General features: G+C 37.7%; 1 pseudogene; it reads left to right on the plus strand.

Moving 5' to 3' along the window:
- The first annotated feature begins 2,222 nt into the window (after window positions 1-2,222).
- Window positions 2,223-2,794, plus strand: LOC148022649 (uncharacterized; annotated as a pseudogene).
- Window positions 2,795-10,423: the final 7,629 nt, after the last annotated feature.

Raw genomic sequence — 10,423 nt, forward strand, 5'->3', positions numbered from 1 at the left:
TGGAGCTTTGAGGTTTATGCAGGATATGCAACTGTGAACAAAGTTACTGTCAGAAATGTTGGTATAGGTCCAATTGTGAATGACTTTGCATAAAATTTTGCAAGAAGGAAAAATTGTTTTATGGGATATCTCTACTTTGGATATGATCGATTTCAATTAGATGTGGATAGCAAGGATTTAACAACTATAAGGACACCTTTGGGTTTAATAACAATGTGTACCTTACCTCAAGGAGAAACCAGCTTGGTTGCACATATGATGAATGGAATGAACAAAGTCATTCGGGACATTAAAAAGAGTTTACTATTTGTTGGTCAGCTCGACTTACATGGCTACACTACACTATTTGGTGGTGGTTGTACAACAAGTTACTATGTCTTTTCTTGATGATGTGTTGATAAAAGGGTGCAAAGAAGTGGTCAAGGATGAGATAGTGGATTCGAAGGGGTGTTGCAAGTTTGTTGCAGATCATATTTTTGATTGTGAGAAGATCTAATCCATGTTAGAAGAGGTAAATCTTACTCTTTCTTTGTCAAAGTCAGTTTTGGGAGTCAATGAAGTTTTGATTGTGGGACATATGAGTGGGTCTTATGGTCAAAGGCCTTCTCTAGTAAAGGTTGAAGCCATTAAAAAGATGGTGGAGACTTGTACCTCCATAACTAAGGTGAGATGATTCTTAGATGCATGTGTTTGCTATCTTATTTTGATTCCACACTTTGTACATGTAGTAGATGCACTCTATCAATTGTTGGGAGGAAAGTTCAAATGTTTTATTAACATGAATCACATACAAAGGCAATGAGGAAATTGATACATTTGTTGTTATCTGCACCCACACTAAGGAAAGTAATTATAAGCGTGGAAGGCCTATCATTGTTACATTGGATACTAGTCCAATAGGAATTGGGTGGCCTATTGGACAAGATGATGAAGAGAAAAATAGATATGCTATGTAGTTTGGAGCCAAAGTCTTAAGTCCTCGACAATGAAATTACCCATAGGTTAAGAGGGAATTATGGGGAGTGGTCATTACATTGAAGTATGATAAATAGTACTTTATTGGTGCATCAGTGGTGGTTGCCAAGACAAATTGTCTACCTTTTCTTGTGATGATCATTAGTTGCTTAACTACCTTTTCTTGGTATGATCACTAGTTGCTCAACTCAAGATATTTCTAATATTGTGATGGATTATTTACCTCAAGTCCTTGAACCCAGAGTTTTTCCATATTGTAGGTAAAGATAATATAGTTGCAAATATGATATTGAGAGCTATTTATGAGAATGAAGAGGTCATGGTTGTTGAAGAAGATGATGCTGGTACAAATTTCTACTCCACTTCTTATGTTTATAATGAGATCATTGTTTTTGTGCATCTTCTCTTGAATTATCTTCAAAAGACATGTATGATTTTGAGTGGCTACTTATTGGCCCCTAGTTGAGCACTTTGACTAAGTAGGAGGGATTGACTGATTAGAATTTCAAGGGATTCCAAAGAAAAGCACACGTGTATTTTTTAAAGAATGGCCATCGATGGAAGTATCTAAAGCAAAGAAATAGTACTCCATAGAGGGTAATATGTGATAAGGAGAATCAATAACAAATTATCAAAGAGTTTCATAAGATTATATGGGCTGGTCATCAAGGTGCATGGACCACTTTTACGAAGATCAAAGAAGGATATTAGATGAAAGGGATGTATAAAGATGTGTTGCAGTTTGTAGATACCTATACTACTTTCCAAAAGTATTTCAATGTGTGATATTGTGATGGTATACATCCTACCTATCCTTTAGCCATGCATTGCAAATGGGTGATTGACTTGGTGACTATGCCTATGGGACTTTGGCAAATGCAATACATTATATTTAGTAGGGAAGATCTAGCAGATCAGGTGGAAGGTTGGGCATTAAGGACAAAGGATACACATGTGGTATGTAAATTTCTTTTGAAAGACGTTATTTGCTACTATGGTTGTGTTGGTAAAATAATGTAAATTGAGGAGAGTTGGATGCAAAACAAGCTAGGGAATTCTTCTTGAGGTTGGGCATAAATCTTGCACTCACTTCAGCATACAAGCTTGAAGACAATGGCAAAAGTGAACACGAACACTTGCCTATCATCAAAGCTTTAGTGAAGGCATGAAAAGGTAAGATTCAAGAGTGACCCATGCTACTTTCTTTTGCTTTATGGGCTGATTGAACTACAAATAGTATAGTGACCGGATATATGCCTGCTGAGTCTGTGTATGGCAAAAATCCTCTTATGCAAATTGAAGATGTTATTACCACTTGGAGTGTGCTACCTTGGGAGAATGATACAAATTGGGAGGACCTTCTTGCTTTGCAAATTCGACAGCTAGAAAAAGAGGCTTAAAGACATCAAGATTGCAATCATGTGTTTCAAAGATGCTAGGTTGAAGAATAAAGATAGATTTGACAAGAAACACAAGCTTTGTCCAAAAGCCATTGAGAAAGGAGATTCTATGTTAGTCTATGATAGTAGACTTGACACTCAACATAGTACATCAGAAAGGTTTCTAAGAGATGGTTTGGTCCTTACATTGTGAAGCATGTACATGATAATGTGATGTATTCTTTTTGTGAGCTAGATGGTATAGATTTGAAGATTCCTGTGCAAGAAAGAGGATCAAGAATTTGAAGTGACGGAATGTAAGTGAACCAATTAAAGAACATGTGCAAGATGAAGAACACATTTATCTTGACTTGGATGATCAAGAGGACGATGAAGATGCAAGGGTGAAAGATGAATATATCGTTCCAAATGAAGATTAACTGTGTGGCACATATTGGAGGATGTGTAGGTTCAGATGGTCCTATTGCTAAGAAGACACAATGTGAAAAATCCTAGATTGCATCATCATCCACCTTTCTTATTAATCTAGAACACAATTTTAGTGAATTTGGGAATCTTTTAAGTCTTATTTCTCATTATTTAGAATATTGACACTCTAAAAAGACATATTGTAAGTTTTCCAAACGTACCATCTAGCACATAATTGGAAACCTTATGAAAATATGAATCTAGAGCTATTAAACATTAAATTTTGACCAATGATGTGAGAGTAATAGCAAAGAGAAAGTTTTGATCATGAGTCCTAAACTTCTGAAAAGTTTCCAAATTCACTAATAGTGTATTCTAGAGAGTTAATGTCATATTAGTCATTATTGTTTAGTGTCTATAGTATGGTGTAATATTTCCACTCGAAATATTAAGTCGACCTTAAACCCCACACACCCCATGCAATAAGGCACCCTAAAGTAATCTTCCACATTGTAAAAAGTTGGTAGTTAAATGCTTACCCCGTGCGCGCGATAATAAACCCCAACCACGTTGTGCAAATAAGGCCGAGGCTAAATCCCGCAAGCCGCACGAGAACACCCTTCACGGGGAAAAAGGGGTTAATGGATAACTTTAGTGCAAATTTTTTTAATAAACCCCTCCCCCCTGAGCTGATGCATGGCAAGGGAGAGGAGTGTGAGAGGAAGAGGAGCGATGTGGTGTGGGGAAGCATGAGGGGGGAGGCATGCACACAAGCCACGTGTGTGGCTACCTTTCCCTCCCCCCCCCAGCCTATATGACCTCCCCCTGGAGCATGTGAGGGAGGAGAGGAGTTGAAGGTTGCTGTGCTGCCGCCTGCCGTGGAGAAGCCACCTGAATCACCGCCTGATGCCAGGAGGCATATTTCACAGTGGATTCCGTGCCATGGTGGATTCTGTGAGGTTTTACAATGGATTCCGTAAACTTTGTTGACCGGGGCTCATACACAAAGTGGATTCTTTGTGCAAGAAGTTGATTGGGACGCCTATCCTTTTAGGGTGTTTCATTAATTTAGTGTGTACATGGGTGATTCCATAGCGGGTGAATCCACAAAATACATATTAAATTAATAAACGTTTATGAGTTTAGAGTGCGCACTCGTGATAAATTAAGGTTAGGATTGATTTCTAACCAGTTGATTTATTTATGTAGCTAAAGACTACTAGGTATTTACTTTTGTCAGTTTAATTGTATTATTTTACTAACGATTGTGAATGCTTCAGTTGATGTGTAGAGATAGCAGCAGTGGGGCGGAGGAAAGCATTGGAGGATAGCGTGTATTCGAGTTCTCACTTATATTTTGATGGGCACATACCTTAGGCATAGCGCTTATATTTTGTCGCGCCTATTTATTAAGGCGTTGGATATTTATTTATTATTTTGTATGCGCATGGGCACACGATTATGATATTTGTATTTGGACATTGTATTGGGTATGCCTGACTCTTTGGGCGGTCGCCCATTATCTTTATTTCTATTTTATGCTAAAGCAAACTAAAAAGCCAAAAGCGTGCTATTTTGTAATTTGGGCTATTATTTGAGCTTGAAGATGATAAATATATGAGATACATGCTTTGTGGAGCTTTCACACAAGGCACGGGGGGAGATTGCACCCAATTGGTCTCTTGTTCATGTCGTGCATGCTTTCTACCTTAAGTTTTGTGCAAAAAGTAGAGTTCTTTTGTTCTTGGGGACCTTCTGGCGTTCACTACGTGAGCATACAGCCTCTGATCTGTGCACCAGTGGTATCAGAGTGAAGTTGAGATTGAGAGCTTCCAATCGCTACCCATCTTGTGCGAAGGCGAAGCTCCTAGAACGATCGAGCTCTATGGTTAGTCTCATCGTGAATGGTCGATATGGGTGGATTCCTGGCAGTCAAGAACCTTTGTTTATAGCCTCTGATCGTTCGCGAAGGATCGGCCTGTAATGGGGCGGAGGACCGGCCTGTAACGGCGGAGGACCACTTCTACATCTCTTCCATCAAGTCGTTTTTTTTTCACAGCTACAGTAAGCTCCATATCTTAACAATCTTAAAAGCTTAAGTTAAATCTTAGCATGCTTTATTAGTAAGCTTTATAAAGCTTACATCAACAAAAATTGGATGAATTGTGGCCACGGCATGTAAGCGAAAATTTCAGCATTGAAAAACGGCCCTCTCTCCCTAAAATTTGTCGTTTCAGCCATACTAAGCTTAAAGCTTAGTCAAGCAAGTTCAAAGTCACACACAGAGCTCCAAAGTCTCTCAAGTTTCCTAAGTTCTGCAACTCTGCAAGTCCATCAAGTCACCAAAAGTCAGAACTGACTTGTGCTAAAAACTTCCATAAGGACTATTCCTGCGCAGAAGCACCGAACTGCAAAATTGTTCCCTGGAAGACTCTGTTCGCATATGCAGACTTGCTAAACCATTTTCAGCACATGCAGAAGGTCAAACACAGATTTTACAAAGATTTCAAACCCCACAATTACCAAAGACGAAGACCGTGAAAGCTAAACAAAAATCTATAAGCCTTGTACACTCGACTTTGAGCTACGCTCATCCCGCTAATTGGATTTTGAGAGTGTGAGGTCTTTTGAAGTTTTACAGGATGACCGAACAAAATATGGATGATTTAATGGCTGAAGGCGATCTTCTTGAACCTATGATGAAACAAAAGTTGGATTTAATTATGTTGCAGTTGGATGAATAACGAAGAGCCCGGCAAGCATTGCAAGTTTAATTGGCCAATTTACAAAGATCGACTACCGCACAATCCTGAATATCTTATTTGATGAACCATCGATGCGACTCTCGAAGCTCAATCCATCCGCAAAGAAACAAAGATAAGTAAAAGAAATTTCAAATTCTGTACTTTCAATGGCACTCAAGATGGAAAAACTCTTATTGCATTCATCAGTCAGTTTGATGATTACTTTTATGAAGAGACATACGTTGAAAAAGATAAAATCAAGTGTGCCACTAATCATTTAGTGGATAGAGCATCTCTTTGATGGACCGTGGTTCGTAAGAGCATAGATTGTCCCACTACTTGGGAGAATTTCAAGAAGAAGTTTATGCAAAATTTTCTTCCTCCACAATTCCATGAAAAAGCCATAAAGCAATGGGACCTTCTTCAGCAAAGAGACCGTGAGCCTATTTCTCAATACACCAAACGCTTTTGGAATGCCTTACTCCAACTACGCATTCTTGAAGACGTAGTTGAAGCGACTCATAAGCGCAAGTATATGTCTGGATTACTTGGGCATTACTACGCTGAAGTCAATATGTTCAAGCTTGCAACTCTTGAAGATGCAATTTCTTTAGCTCATGACACTAAAGACAAGCTTCGAGGAAGAGACAAGCGTCCACAACAATTTCAAACAAATGGTAACTATGGTTCTAAGCAATTCAATTCAAATTTTAGAAGATTCAATCAATGTCGATTTCCTTCATCATCTTTCCGCAAGTTTTGGACAAAACCACCTGCTTTGCCATCAAATACCAATCAAAACCCTAAGCCATCTTCACAACCAAATCCTAATATTCCTAGACTTCCTGCCATTACAAACAATGTATCTAAAGCCAAACCTATAGTGTGTTACGAATGTCATCAACCTGGACATCTAGCAGCCAATTTCCAAACAATCGAAGAAGCCGCCTATCCATATCAACTATCTTGGAGCAATGGAAGATGAAGAACATGAGGAAATGACTGACTTTATGGAAGATGAGGACGACCTTACTACTCCTTTGGATACTTTACCAGGTATGCCAACTCCACATTCTTTGTTGACAATGAAATGTTTAGTGCATGGAAAAGAAAAGATTATTTTGCATGATGATGATAGTACACATGATTTTATTTCTGCAAAGTTAGTGAAAGAATTGAAATTACAAACTGTTCCTACGCGTTATCGCATTAAAGCAGCATTCTTAGGCACAAGGTATAATGGAACACAAGAGGTGCATGATCTAGAAATTCAAATTGGTGAATATACTAAAAGAAGGAATTTTCTAGTTGTACCATTATAGCCCAGTGATATTATCTTAGGTATACCTTGGCGTCATTAGCATAATCCTAACATAGATTATTCCACACATTCAATTAAAATTCATTTTCAAGGAAAACACATTACATTGTATGGTATGCATGCATCTAATGCATTTCCACTGCTTACTCGTACTCAAGCTAAACGTGCATTACGCAAAAGTAATAAATATTATTTAATTTGGGTGAATGAATTGCAAGCTAAAGAAAAACATATGCACCCTAGGCATAAAGAATTCCTTGCACAATTTAAAGATTATTTTGTAGAAGATCTACCACCTGGACTACCTCCTTCACGTCCTGAAGACCACAGAATAGATTTAATTCTTGGTACACAACCACCTTGTAAAGCACCATATAGACATAACCAGATAGAGCAGAAAGAAATTCAAAATCAAGTTGAGGAATTATTAAACAGAGGATTAATTAGACCTAGTAGTTCTACATTTGGCACACCTGTTTTATTGGTAAAGAAGAATAATAATACTTATTGTATGTGCATTGATTATCGTATCCTAAATAAGATTACTGTAAAGAATAGATATCCAATTCCTAGGGTAGATGCTCTTATGGATAAACTACAAGGTTCTGCCATATTTAGTAAAATAGATCTTAAATCTGGTTATCATCAGGTGAGATTAGATGAATCTGACATATTTAAGACTGCATTTAGAACACAATTTGGTCATTATGAATTTTTAGTGATGCCTTTTGGATTGACTAACGCACCTGCTACATTTACTAGAATGATGAACCGCATATTTTTGAAATATCAGCATTGTGTTATAGTATTCTTTGATGATATCTTAGTATTCAGTAAAAATGAGAAAGAGCATTATGAACATCTGTCTTTGGTTTTCAAGTTGTTGAAAGATAACCAATTGTATGCTAATTGAAAAAAAAGTGAGTTTTTTAAAATAGAAATTGAATATTTAGGTCATATTGTGTCATCAGAAGGTATTAAGGTTGACCCTAAGAAGATAGAAGCAATATTGAACTAGCCTATACCTAAAAATGTGCATGAGTTACATTCTTTTCTAGGTATTTCTAGTTTTTAGAGGAAGTTTGTGCAAAATTTTTCATTACTTGCCTTGCCTTTGACTAAACTTTTAAAGAAATGTATTGTTTATCATTAGTCTGATAATCAACAAAAACCTTTTGATTTATTGAAACATGCATTAACCCATGCTCCTGTATTACAACTACCTGATTTTAATAGACCATTCTTTTTAGTAGTTACTGATGCTAGCAGATCTAGAATAGGAACCATACTTATGCAAGATAATCATCCCATAGCCTATATTTCTAGCTGTAAACTGAAACCATTCGAACTTAAATATTCCACATATGATAAAGAATTGTTAGCTATTGTACAAGCTTTAAGAAAATGGAAACATTATTTAATGGGTTCTGAGTTTATGATTAAGACTGATCAACTAAGTATTAGACATCTCCTTAGTCAACCCCAAATATCTGACCGACATATCAAATGGGCAGCTTTTATTCAGAGTTTTCATCCCCTTATCCAATATCAACCAGGTAAAGAAAATGTAGTAGCCTATGCATTAAGTAGAAGACCGACCATTCATAATATCTCTGTTATATCATTTGATTCTCTAACACCTATGAAAGATACTTATCATCAGGACATTACTTTTCATGCTGATTGGAATAAATTAGTTGGAAATAACTGGATTCCTATTGATTCATTGTCTTATAATGATGGATTCATGTTTTATGAAAAGAGATTATGTATTACAGTTCCATTTAGATCTTTTGTTTTGAATGAGATTCATTGTCCTCCATATCAAGGTCATAGAGGTATCATATCTACTTTACGTACATTGACTGAAGATTTTTATTGGCCACATATAGACACTGATGTATCTGACTTTGTTTCTGAATGTTTGGTTTGTCAAAGAGTTAAGAGACATTATGGTAAACAATATGGTTTACTAATGCCTTTATCTATTCCATCAAGACTATGGGAACAGATTTCTATGGATTTTATTACTGGTTTACCTAATACTAAAGCTAACCATGACATGATTCGGACTATTGTAGACAGGTTTAGTAAAAAAGCATATTTCATTCCATGCAAGAAAACTTTAACAGCATCTCAGGCATCACAATGTTGAGATATCGAGCTCCACTCGTGATACGCCAGGGTGACCGTTGTGTATTTATGTCACCGACTTGTCAGTTGCAGACGCGGTTGGTACACCGCCCATGAATAATAGCTACATGATAGCTATCCTTATCTACTCTAGTTTGTGGCTCAGTTAGTATGCCACCTTAGTTAGTTGAGTTTGGTTTGAGACCCATATATAGGGTTCTTCTATTTCTTTGTATTAGAGTTCTTTTGTCTTACACAACTAAGAAGAGGAAAACTGTTTTCAACCTCCACCTCTGTGTGTATTCCCCCATTGTGCAAGCAAGAAAGCTACAAGTGAGACTCCTTCCTTCTCTCCCACAATTTTGACATGGTATGAGAGCCTTGTCCGTGGTAAGGAGCTCAAGAAAGCAAGCCAAGCTCGTGGTGATTTGGTAAGAGGAGCAGTGTTGCTTTCATTTTCTGTTTTGGGAGCAGATCTCTGCAGGTAGCACAGCCGGAAATTGCAAGAGTGCATTGTCTCAGGTTGAGACGCCCTTCGCGGTGAAGCAAGAGGGCAGTATATGCTGCGGGAGAGGCCTTTAGCCCTTAGCGACCTTGTTTTTTTTATTTGAGGCCATTTCGGGGCCTGTTTTGGAGGCGGAAGTTTTCTGCACGCACTCAGGAAAAGGCCCAGTTTTATGATGTGCAGCCACTATTCTACAAGTCGGTGAAAAGTTACTGTAGAAATTGCATCGTATGCTTGTGCGCAAAGACATTGGGAGTTACAGAATCATCCATGTTGCCTGTTGATGCAAAATCGTCACTAGGAAGTGATTGTGTGGTCAAATACCACTTTCATCAGTTTTGCAAATTTGCCTTTGTGAGGCTGAAGCTGTGTTCTTTGCAGTGACAGAATTTTTTGCAGTGTTCTGTAATGGCATCTGATTCTCTCTCACAGATTGTCACTGAAAAGCTTGACAAGAACAACTTCCAAGCATGGAAGTTTAGAATGACAAATTTCCTTATGGGAAAAGGATATTGGGAATTTGTTGCACGAAATGAAGAAGAACCAATTCTTCCTGATGTTTCCAATCAACAGCAAATGCAGGCATTTAAAGCATGGCATGAGAGAGCCAGGAAAGTTATGTACTGGCTGTCTATCAACATTTCAGACTCTATGATTGTGCATATTCAAGATGCAAGTACGCCAAAGGAGGCATGGGATACTTTGTCAAAAATGTATAGCACAAATACACAAGCCAGAAAAATGCAGCTCAAGAAAGAGTTGCATAATGTGCAAAGAGAAAATATGAGCATCAATGACTACCACATGAAGGTGAAGAAGATTGCAGATGCACTTGCTTCCATTGGGTCGCTAGTGGAAGATGATGATTTAGTTTCTGTGACCTTGAATGGTCTAGGAAAGGATTATGCACAGTTTCGAACATCCATTTCCGTCCGTG

This window comes from Lygodium microphyllum, chromosome 16, assembly GCF_053477565.2.
Source record: "Lygodium microphyllum isolate KBCC chromosome 16, Lygodium_microphyllum_v1.1.10, whole genome shotgun sequence".
Classification (NCBI taxonomy): domain Eukaryota; kingdom Viridiplantae; phylum Streptophyta; class Polypodiopsida; order Schizaeales; family Lygodiaceae; genus Lygodium; species Lygodium microphyllum.